Source organism: Salmo salar, chromosome ssa21 (genome assembly GCF_905237065.1).
Source record: "Salmo salar chromosome ssa21, Ssal_v3.1, whole genome shotgun sequence".
In the NCBI taxonomy this organism is placed as follows: domain Eukaryota; kingdom Metazoa; phylum Chordata; class Actinopteri; order Salmoniformes; family Salmonidae; genus Salmo; species Salmo salar.
Window position 1 is genome coordinate 28,475,267 of NC_059462.1, and position 12,753 is coordinate 28,488,019.

Below are 12,753 nucleotides of genomic sequence, written 5' to 3' on the forward strand. Positions count from 1 at the left end.
CAAACATGCTCAATGGGTGACAAGCCTGGTGAGTATGAAGGCCATGGAAGAACTGGGACATTTTCAGCATCCAGGAATTGTGTACATACAGATCCTTGCGACATGGGGCTGTGCTTTATCATGCAGAAACATGAGGTGATGGCAGCAGTTGAATGGCACTACAATGGGCCTCAGGATCTTGTCACGGTATCTCTGTGCATGCAAATTGCCATCGATTAAATGTGATTGTGTTCATTGTCCGTAGCTTATGCCTGCCCATACCATAACCCCACCGCCACCATGGGACACTGTTCACAATGTTGACATCTGCAAACTGCTTGCCCACATGACGACGTACATGCGGTCTTCCATCTACCCGTTAGAGTTGAAACTGGGTTTCATCCGTGAAGAGCGCACTTCTCCATCTGCCCGGTAGAGTTGAAACCGTATTCATCCGTGAAGAGCACACTTCTCCAGTGTGCCAGTGTCCATCAAAGGTTAGCATTTGCCCACTGAAATTGGTTACGACACTGAACTGCAGTCAGGTCAAGACCCCGGTGAGGACAACGAACACGCAGATGAGCTTCCCTGAGACGTTTTCTGACAGTTTGTGCAGAAATTCTTTGATTGTGCAAACCCAGTTTCATCAGCTGTCCAGTTGGCTGCCCTCAGATGTTCCCGCAGGTGAAGGTGCCAGATGTTGAGGTCCTGGGTTGTCATGGTTACACGTGGTCTGCGGTTGTGAGGCCAATTGGACATGCAATACTGCAAAATTCTCTATAATGACATTGGTAAAAAAATGTACATTCAATTATCTGGCAACAGCTTTGGTGTACGTTCAATGCAGTTAGCATGCCAATTGCATGCTCCCTCAAAAGTTGAGACATTTGTGGCATTATGTTATGGGACAAAACTGCACATTTTAGAGAGGCCTTTTATTGTCCCCAGGATAAGGTGCACCTGTGTAATGATCATGCTGTTTAATCAGCTTCTTTAAATGCCACACCTGTTAGGTGGACGGATTATCTTGGCAAAGGAGAAATGCTCACTAATTGGGATGTAAACAAATTTGTGCCAACACTTTACATGTTGCGTTTATATTTTTGTTCAGTATAGACCTCACATTTCTATGTGAATTTGATCAGGTTGCCCAAAAGTTACATATTGCAGCTTCAAAACATTGTCACACTTATTTTTATATGTGCATGGCAAGAAAGTGTAGAACAGTGTTGCAGACAGTGCCACCCTGTGTTATATTGTGTTGTAGGGTTAATGATGAAATGCAAACAGTCATTCATCTCTCACCACAACATGTCCAAGATGTATTCTAGCCTTGTAAACAATGGGTATGGTTGATGCATTGGTTTAAAACTCTCGAATCAAATCACATCAAATTTTATTTGTCACATGCGCCGAATACAAAAGGTGTAGACCTTACAGTGAAATGCTTACTTACAAGTCTTTAACCAACAAAGCAGTTTTATGAAAAAATACCCCGAAAAATGGCAACAAAAAAAGAAACAAAAGTAGCAAATAAATAAAGAGCAGCAGTAAAATAACAGTAGCGAGGCTATATACAGGGGGTACCGGTACAGAGTCAATGAGCGGGTGCACAGTTAGTCGAGGTAATTGAGGTAATATGTACATAGAGTAGGTAGATAGAGTTATTAAAGTGACTATGCATAGATAATAAACAGAGAGTAGCAGCAGTGTAAAATAGGGGGGAGAGGGGGGGGAGCAATGCAAATAGTCTGGGTAGCCATTTGATTAGATGTTCAGGAGTCTTATGGTTTGAGTGTAGAAGCTGTTTAGAAGCCTCTTGGACCTAGACTTGGCGCGCCGGTACCGCTTGCCGTGCTGTAGCAGAGAGTATAGTCTATGACTAGGGTAGCTGAAGTCTTTGACCATTTTTAGGGCCTTCCTCTGACACCGCCTGGTATAGAGGTCCTGGATGGCAGAGAGCTTGGCCCCAGTGATGTACTGGGCCGTACACACTACCCTCTGTAGTGCCTTACAGTCAGAGGCCGAGCAGTTGCCATAACAGGCAGTGATGCAACCAGTCAGGATGCTCTCAATAGTACAGCTGTAGAATCTTTTGAGGATTTGACGACCCATGCCAAATCTTTTCAGTCTCTTGAAGGGGAATAGGTTTTGTTGTGCCCTCTTCCCGACTGTCTTGGTGTGCTTGGACCATGTTAGTTTGTTGGTGATGTGGACGTGAAGGAACTTGACGCTCTCAACCTGCTCCATTACAGCCCCGTCGATGAGAATGGGGGCTGCTCGGTCCTCCTTTTCCTGTAGTCCACAGTCATCTCCTTTGTCTTGATCATGTTGAGGGAGAGATTGTTGCCCTGGCACCACAAGGCCAGGTCTGACTTCCTCCCTATAGGCTGTCTCGTCGTTGTTGGTGATCAGGCCTACCACTGTTGTGTCATCGGCAAACTTAATGATTGTGTTGGAGTCGTGCCTGGCCATGCAGTCAGGGGAGAACAGGGAGTACAGGAGGGGACTGAGTACGTACCCCTGAGGGGCCCCCGTGTTGAGGATCAGCGTGGCAGATGTGTTGTTACCCACCCTTACCACCTGGGGTCGGCCCGTCAGGAAGTCCAGGATCCAGTTGCAGAGGGAAGTGTTTGAATGGTGTCTAAGTATAACAAAACTCATATGGCAGGCAAAAACCTGAGAAAAATACAAGCAGGAAATGAACATTTTGTGGCTGTACTATTTTCGAGTCATTGCTAATAGAACACACAGTGACAAAGGATTCATTTTGCACTTCCTACGGCTTCCACTAGATGTCAACGATCTTTATAAAGTTGTTTGAAGCATCTATGATGAACAGAGACCGGATGACAAGGAAGGGAAGTTGACGTCCCTGGGATGTCGTCACTTCATTATTGCGCGCACATGCGCGTTCATGTGAGATGAGACTTTGTATTTCAAACGTTTATCAAGACACAGGAGAGGTCCTGTTGAAATATTTATCCGTTTCACGTTCTCAAGGCCCTAAAGATTGATGCTAAACAACGTTTGACATGTTTGAACGAACGTAAATAGATTTTTTTGTACTTTTCGTCGTGACTTTCCCCCCCCACCCCCCGCCCTACATTTTGAGGAGCCTACTGAACGCGCTAACATGGAACAACTTGGAGTTATTTGGACATAAATTATGAACTTTGTCAAAAGAAACAACATTTGTTGTGGACCTGGGATTCCTGGAAGTGCCTTCTGATGAAGATAATCAAAGGTAAGGGAATATTTACAATAGTATTATTGATATTAGATGGTTCCAAGATGGTGCTAACCTGTATAGCCTAGCTTATTGTTCTCAGCATAGCACCCCGTTTATTGCAAAGTGTGATTTCCCAGTAAAGTTATTTTGAAATCTGGCAATGCGGTAGCATTTACGGGATGTTAATCTATAATTCTTTGAATGACAATATTCTGTACCTTGCCACACCACCCTGGATTGCTGACCTCTGCCTGCCCTGACCCGGAGCCCGCCTGCTGTTCTGTACCTTTTGGACTCTGCTCTGGACTACTGACCTCTGCCTGCCCTTGACCTGTCATTTGCCTGCCCCCCGTTTGAGTAATACACTTTTGCTTCTTCGAAACTATCTGCATCTGGGTATTCTCCTGAGCTTTGACAAATATAGATGAAAACTCTCTTGGTAGATAGTGTGGTCTTCAGCTTATCAGGAGATACTCTACCTCAGGTGAGCAAAACCTTGAGACTTCCTTAGATATCGTGAACCAGCTGTTGTTTACAAATATACATAGACCCTCACCCCTTGTCTTACCAGTTTCAAAACAAATGCAATCACTTTTCACCCGGTGAAATCTCCACCCCCTCCCCGGGCACCTGGGCCAGCTTAATTTAATCCCCTCATTGGGACTTAAAATCGGTGCACAGCTGCTGTTCAGATGTATAACTTATTTTTTTCGGAAAATCTGCAATCAAAATAAACCTATCCCAGCGACCATATTATTTTTTGAAGCCCAATTGATCCCGAATTCGGACATTTAAAATATATTGTTAAGCTCAGACCTTTTGGTGTAAGGACTGGGGTGTCAAACTCAGTTCCTGGAGGGGCGAGTGTCTGTTGGATTATTCGTTTGGAACTCTTCTCGCCTGGTTTTCTAGGTCTTAATTTAACACAAATTCAAAGGAAATTACCCAATAGACACGGGGCCCTCCAGAAGTTTAGTTTGCACCCCTGAACAAAGCTGTTGGCCTGATTGTAACAGGGAGTCCCAGCCTGGCTACCCATCAAATTTGCTTTAGTAGGATATTATGCAGTTATACTGTAGATAGAATTATGGTAGACTGATGATATGCAGACATAATAAATCACCAGGTAGTAGGGTGGATATACTCAGAATGTCACCTTGGGGAACATCACATTAAGGACAAACAACACCTTATCCAGGTTTGCCAGTCTGGGGTGTACACCACCCAAGATGGCTCTAGGTCCGGTGGGCCCTGTCTGGTGTGCCCTGACCATGACCTATGAATGTGGACACAGAGAATGTAGTTGCAGAGCATAAATACAGTCATTACAGAACACCATTACAGGTACCTTCCAGAGTCCTATAAATAATTAGATAACAATTGTAACTCTATATCATTCACACTATGCAAATAGATACTTGATAAGAATAGGCTATCCAATATCATGGCTTAAGCTAAATTTTTATTGCGTAAGTATTTTAATATAGGCCTATGTTTCGAAGTTCTCTGTTGTAGGCATCTCTGGCATGGTCTTCCAGCAGTTTTCCACCGAGATCTTGACTGTTGTTCTTGCCTCCCTCTCCCTTGTCACTACCTTAGTGTGGGCAAGGCACTGCTTTTTCTGAGTTGGCAGAGACAGGCAGTTGACAGCTGAGGTGGTTGACCTCTTCTTCCAGTGGGGTAGTCTCCAATTGGCATTAATAGATCGTTTGTCTAATGTGCAGACTTTAAAGGGGGCAATCAGCAGTTGTTACATCCATTTTTGGACATATAAATTAATTATATGTATCCACTAATTCTTGAAGAATATAAGTTATAAATGCTTCATGACCTTAGTTCAACTGTTGTACCTCAATAGAACCCTGTCATGACTTCCGCCGAAGTCGGTCCCTCTCCTTTTTCGGGCAGTGTTCGGTGGTCGACGTCACCGACCTTCCAGCCATCACTGATCCATTTTTCATTTTCCATTGGTTTTGTCTTGTCTTCCTTCACACCTGGTTCCAATCCCATCAATTACATGTTGTGTATTTAATTCTCTGTTTCCCCTCATGTCCTTGTCGGAGATTGTTTATTGTAAGTGTTTGTGTACGTCTGTACTGGCGTGCGTTGGGTTATGTTTACCCATAGATTTTTATGATTATGCTTTCCGGTGGGTTTTTTGTAATAAACTGCGCCGTTGGAAGTACAGTTATTTCTCTCCTGCGTCTGACTTCTCTGCCGCCAGTTAAACACCCCTTACAGAATCTCCGACCTTACTATGGAGTCAGCAGGAGACGGTACCCCGGCAATAGGAGTGGAGTAGCACGTCCAGGAGCATGCAGCAATACTACACCATCTTGGCACCACCATGGACCGCGTTGTCCAGACAATGGACCGCTGGGAGAGACAGGGAGCCGGGGTCTTCCCTGAGTGCCCCTTTCCCGCCTGAACCCAGTGGGATTCACCTCTCCTTGCCCCAGGAGTACGACGGGAGGGCTGTGAACTGCCAGGGGTTCCTGTTACAATTAGACCTCTACCTGGCCACCGTCCACCCAGCTCCATCGGGTCGTGAGAGGGTGTCGGCACTCGTCTCGTGCCTCACCGGAAAAGCCCTGGAGTGGGCCAACGCCGTGTGGAGAGAGGGAGATGCGGCGTTGGACAAGTTTGAGGAGTTCACCCGCCCGAGGGTAGAGCGGTGGGTGAACGCCTCTACTATCTGAGGCAGGAGATGAGGAGCATCCAGGAGTTCGCCCTGGAGATTAGGACCCTGGCTGCCGGCGCGGGATGGAACAACAGGGCCCTGATCGACCATTACCATTGCAGTCTGCGTGAGGACGTCCGTCGAGAGCTGGCCTGCAGAGACACCACCCTCACGTTCAACCAGCTGGTGGACCTGTCCATCCGGCTGGACAACCTGCTGGCTACTCGCAGACGTCCAGATCAGGGTCTGGTGGTTCCATCCTCTCGCACCCCCTCTCTGATACCCATGGAGCTGGGAGGGGCGGTGCACAGGGAGACCGGAGGGGGTTCCCGCTCGTGCACCATCTGTGGCCGCAGAGGTCACACTGCTGGTCGGTGCCGGGTTGGTTCCTCTGGAAATCGAGGCAGCAGGCAGGGCGCTCTGGCGTCACCCCAGGTGAGCCGGCACCATTCTCACCCAGAGCCCTATGTTGCACATATGTTTGTGTCTGTCACTTTTCCTGAGTTTTCCCCGCATTCCCAGCATAAGGCGCTCGTAGATTCAGGCGCAGCTGGGAATTTCATTGATAGAGCGTTAGCTCATAGTTGAGGGACCCCCATTGTTCCCGTGGATGTGCCCTTCCCCATTCACGCCTTAGATAGTCGACCATTAGGGTCAGGGTTGATTAGGAAGGTCACCGCGCCTCTGGGCATGGTGACGCAGGGGGGTCATACGGAGAGAATGATTCTCTTCCTTATTGACTCTCCTGCGTTTCCCGTGGTGCTGGGCCTACCCTGGTTAGCTTGTCATAACCCAACTGTTTCTTGGCCACAGAGGGCTCTCACAGCGTGGTCACGAGAGTGCTCAGGTAGGTGTTTAGGGGTTTCCGTTGGTGCTACAACGGTGGAGAGTCCAGACCAGGTCTCCACCATGTGCATTCTGCCTGAATAAGCCGATTTGGCTCTCGCCTTCTCAAAAAAGAAGGCGACTCAATTACCACCTCATCGATGGGGGGATTGTGCGATAGACCTCCTGGTAGACGCTGCACTTCCCAGGAGTCATGTGTATCCCCACTCACAGGCGGAGACGGAGGCTATGGAAACATATGTCTCCGAATCCCTGCATCAGGGATAAATTCGGTCCTCCACTTCACCCGCCTCCTCGAGTTTCTTTTTTGTGAAGAAGAAGGAGGGGGGTCTGCGCCTATGTATTGACTATCGGGTCTGAATCAGATCACTGTGAGGTATAGTTACCCGCTACTGCTCATGGCCACAGCGATAGAGTCAATGCACGGGCGCGCTTCTTCATTAAACTAGATCTCAGGAGCGCCTACAACCTGGTGCGTATCCGAGAGGGAGACGAGTGGAAGACGGCTTTCAGGACCACCTCTGGGCACTATGAGTACCTCTTCATGCCGTACGGGTTGATGAATGCGCCATCAGTCTTCCAAGCCTTTGTAGACGAGATTTTCAGGGACCTGCACGGGCAGGGTGTAGTGGTGTATATTGATGACATTTTGATATACTCCGTTACATGCGCTGAGCATGTGTCCTTGGTGCGCAGAGTGCTTGGTTGCCTGTTGGAGCATGACCTGTACGTCAAGGCTGAGAAATGCCTGTTCTTCCAACAGTCCGTCTCCTTCCTAGGGTATCGCATTTCCACTTCAGGGGTGGAGATGGAGAGTGACCGGATTGCAGCCGTGCGTAATTGGCCGACTCCCACCACGGTAAAGGAGGTGCAGCGGTTCTTAGGGTTTGCCAACTACTACCGGAGGTTTATCCGGGGTTTTGGTCAGGTGGCGGCTCCCATAACCTCACTGCTGAAGGGGGGCCCGGTGCGCTTGCAGTGGTCAGCTGAGGTGGACAGGGCTTTTAGTCACCTGAGGGCTCTGTTTACCTCGGCTCCCGTGTTGGCCCATCCGGATCCATCTTTGGCGTTCATAGTGGAGGTGGACGCGTCCGAGGCTGGGATAGGAGCGGTGCTCTCTCAGCGCTCGGGTACGCCACCGAAGCTCCGCCCCTGTGCCTTCTTCTCGAAGAAGCTCAGCCCGGCGGAGTGAATTTATGATGTGGGGGACCGGGACCTGTTGGCTGTCGTCAAGGCCTTGAAGGCAAGGAGACATTGGCTTGAGGGTGCTAAACAACCTTTTTCTCATCTGGACTGACCAACGCAATCTGGAGTACATCCAGGCAGCGAGGAGACTGAACCCTCACCAGGCAAGGTGGGCCATGTTTTTCACCCGTTTTGTATTTACCCTTTCCTACAGACCAGGCTCTCAGAACGTTAAGGCAGACGCATTGTCCCGGCTGTATGACACAGAGGAGCGGCCCATGGATCCCACTCCCATACTTCCGGCCTCTTGCCTGGTGGCACCGGTGGTGTGGGAGCTGGACGCAGACATTGAGCAGGCGTTGCGTACAGAACCCGCTCCCCTTCAGTGTCCGGCTGGGCGTCTGTACGTACTGTCTGCTGTCCGCATTCGGCTAATCTATTTGGCCCATACGTCACCCTCCTCTGGTCATCCTGGTATCGGTCAGATGGTGCGCTGTCTTAGTGGAAAGTACTGGTGGCCCACTTTAGCTAAGGACGTGAGGGATTATGTTACCTCCTGCTCGGTGTGCGCCCAGTGCAAGGCTCCTAGACACCTGACCAGAGGTAAGTTACAACCTTTACCCGTTCCACAACGGCCATGGTTGCACCTGTCGGTGGATTTCCTGACTGATCTTCCTCCTTCACAGGGTAACACCTCGATCCTGGTCGTTGTGGATTGTTTTTCTAAGTCCTGTCGTCTCCTCCCTTTGCCCGGTCTCCCTACGGCCCTACAGACTGCGGAGGGGTGCCTGAGGATATAGTGTCTGTTCGGGGTCCCCAGTTCACGTCGAGGGTCTGGAGGGCGTTCATGGAACGTCTGGGGGTCTCGGTCATCCTTACATCAGGTTTTCACCCCGAGAGTAACGGGCAGGTGGAGAGAGTTAACCAGGATGTGGGTAGGTTTCTGAGGTCTTATTGCCAGGACCGGCCGGGGGAGTGGGCAGCGTTCGTGCCCTGGGCAGAGATGGCCCAGAACTCGCTCCGCCACTCCTCCACTAACCTTTCTCTCATCCAGTGTGTATTGGGGTATCAGCCGGTTCTGGCTCCTTGGCATCAGAGTCAGACCGAGGCTCCTGTGGTGGACGACTGGGTCACCGCAGTGAGGCCCCGCTGTTCACACCAGGGGACAGGGTCTGGCTCTCGACCCAAAACCTGCCCCTCCGCCTGCCCTGTCGGAAGCTGGGTCCGCGGTTTGTGGGGCCATTTAAAGTCCTGAGGAGAGTGAACGAGGTATGTTACAGGTTACAGCTTCCCCCCGATTACCGCATTAAAACTTCTTACATCTAGATGTTCCGCTAGCGGAACGCCTCGCCAATATCCAATGATAGAGCGTGGCGCGAATTACAAACTCCTCAAAAATCCAAAAACGTCCATTTCTCAAACATATGACTATTTTACACCATTGTAAAGACAAGACTCTCCTTTATCTAACCACATTGTCCGATTTCAAAAAGGCTTTACAACGAAAGCAAAACATTAGATTATGTCAGGAGAGTACCCAGCCAGAAATAATCACACACCCATTTTTCAAGCTACCATATAATGTCACAAAAACTAAAACCACAGCTAAATGCAGCACTAACCTTTGATGATCTTCATCATATGACACACCTAGGACATTATGTTATACAATACATGCATGTTTTGTTCAATCAAGTTCATATTTATATCAAAAACCATCTTTTTACATTAGCATGTGACGTTCAGAACTAGCATACCCACCGAAAACTTCTGGTGAATTTACTAAATTACTCACGATAAACGTTCACAAAAAACATAACAATTATTTTAAGAATTATAGATAGAGAACTCCTTTATGCAATCGCGGTGTCCGATTTTAAAATAGCTTTTCGGTGAAAGCACATTTTGCAATATTCTGAGTAGATAGCCCGGCCATCATGGCTAGCTATTTTGACACCCACCAAGTTTGGCACTCACCAAACTCAGATTTACTATAAGAAAAATTGGATTACCTTTGCTGTTCTTCGTCAGAATGCACTCCCAGGACTTCTACTTCAACACCCAATGGCCTGCTCGCCTCCCTACCTCTGAGGAAGCACAGTTCCCGCTCAGCCCAGTCAAAACTGTTCGCTGCTCTGGCACCCCAATGGTGGAACAAGCTCCCTCACGACGCCAGGACAGCGGAGTCAATCACCACCTTCCGGAGACACCTGAAACCCCACCTCTTTAAGGAATACCTAGGATGGGATAAAGTAATCCTTCTAACCCCCCCCCCCCCCCCCCTAAAGATTTAGATGCACTATTGTAAAGTGGTTGTTCCACTGGATATCATAAGGTGAATCCACCAATTTGTAAGTTGCTCTGGATAAGAGCGTCTGCTAAATGACTTAAATGTAAATGTAAAATGTTTTGGTTACAAATAATCCATAGTTATATCCAAATAGCTGCGTTTTGTTCTTGCGTTCAAGACACTATCCGAAGGGTGACGCGCCGGCGCGTATCGTGACAAAACATTTCAAAATATTCCATTACCGTACTTCGAAGCATGTCAAACGCTGTTTAAAATCAATTTTTATGCGATTTTTCTCGTAAAATAGCGCTAATATTCCGACCGGGAGACCTCATTTTCGTTCAAACACTGAAAATAGAAAATGGAGTCTTCACATGCACGCGCGCGTCAGTGTCATTGTTCTCAGAACGACCACTTTCCAAAACGCCTACTGTTTTTCGCCCAGGGACTGCAGAGTCATCATTCCCCGTTCTGGCGCCTTCTGAGAGCCTATGGGAGCCTTAGAAAATGTCACATTACAGCAGAGATCCTCTATTTTTGATAAAGAGGCTATAGAAGGACAAGAAATGGTCAGACAGGGCACTTCCCATATAGAATCTTCTCAGGTTTTGGCCTGCCATATGAGTTCTGTTATACTCACAGACACCATTCAAACAGTTTTAGAAACTTTATGGTGTTTTCTATCCAAATCAAATAATTATATGCATATTCTGGTTTCTGGGCAGGAGTAATAACCAGATTAAATCGGGTATGTTTTTTATCTGGCCGTGAAAATACTGCCCCCTATCCTAAACAGGTTAACCCCTCGTTCCATGTGTCTCTCGTTCCAGTTTTATTATATTTTTTATTTATCTGTTATTTTACCAGGTAAGTTAACTGAGAACACGTTCTCATTTGCAGCAACGACCTGCAGCAACGACCATACCCCTCCCTTGTGGACTGGGAGGGGTATGGTCCGGAGGAGAGATGCTGGGTTTCGGTGGAGGACGTGTTGGATCCTTCTATGCTGCGATATTTCCATCGTCTGCATCGGATCGCCCTGCGCCTCGCCCTCCGGGTCGTCTCCGAGGTCGGTGCCAACGCGTTGCTGGAGACGCGAGTCATGGGGGGGTACTGTCACGACTTTAGCCGAAGTCGGTCCCTCTCAATGTTCAGGCGGTGTTCGGCAGTCGACTTCACCGACCTTCTAGCCATCACTGATCCATTTTTCATTTTCCATTGGTTTTGTCTTGTCTTCCTTCACACCTGGTTCCAATCCCATCAATTACATGTTGTGTATTTAACCCTCTGTTTCCCCTCATATCCTTGTCGGAGAATGTTTATTGTAAGTGTTTGTGTACGTCTGTACTGGTGTGCATTGGGTTATGTTTACCCATTGATTTTTATGATTATGTTTTCCGGTGGGATTTTTGTAATAAACTGCGCCGTTGGAAACACAGTTATTTCTCTCCTGCGTCTGACTTCTCTGCCGCCAGTTAAACACCCCTTGCAAACCCAAAATATAAGCTTGTTTTACTCCGTTTGTCAACAAAGATGTCACGACTGTCTAGGACCAGTGGAGATGTGGAATCAGGAGCAGGAGACAGAGGGCCGGAGCAACAGTGTTTTAATAATAATGGCAAACGCAATAGCCGTAGGGCACAGGGCTCGTGACGAAGTCCGCCAGGGGAAAACACATTCCCAAAAATAAACACTCTGGAAAAAGCGCACGGGGCGCAGCCCGGCAATACAATGGACAATAACCAGCGAAAAAACAGCTACACTCGCAACTGTCTAGAGTAGACAATAAACAATCCTGCACGAGAACCCCAACTGAAAATACACACTAAATAACCCCCCACTAATGACAGACACAAAGCAGGTGCGGGATAGACAGACAAAACCAAAAGACACAGAAACAACGATCGGTGGCAGCTAATAGACCGGCGACAACGACCGCCGAGCGCCGCCCGACCGAGGAGGGGTGCCACCTTCGTTAGATACTGTGACAAAAGAACATCTCAACAAACACTATATACGGTGCCTTCGGAAAGTATACAGACCCCTTGACATTTTCCACATTTTGTTACATTACAGGCTTATTCTAAAATAGATTTGTTTTAACCTGTTGGGTCTAGGGGGCAGCATTTGCACGTCTGGATAAAAAAAATGTACCCGATTTAATCTGGTTACTAATCCTACCCAGTAACTAGAATATGCATATACTTATTATATATGGATAGAAAACACTCTAAAGTTTCCAAAACTGTTTGAATGGTGTCTGTGAGTATAACAGAACTCATTTGGCAGGCAAAACCCTGAGACATTTTCTGACAGGAAGTGGATACCTGATGTGTTGTATTGACTTTAAACCTCTCCCATTGAAAAACACAGGGGTTTAGGAATATTTTGGCACTTCCTATTGCTTCCACTAGATGTCACCAGCCTTTACAAAGTGTTTTGAGTCTTCTGGAGGGAGATCTGACCGAACAAGAGCCATGGAACGGTGATGTCCCATTAGACACCTGGCGCGCTACTTCATGTTGGGTACCCTCGTTCCAA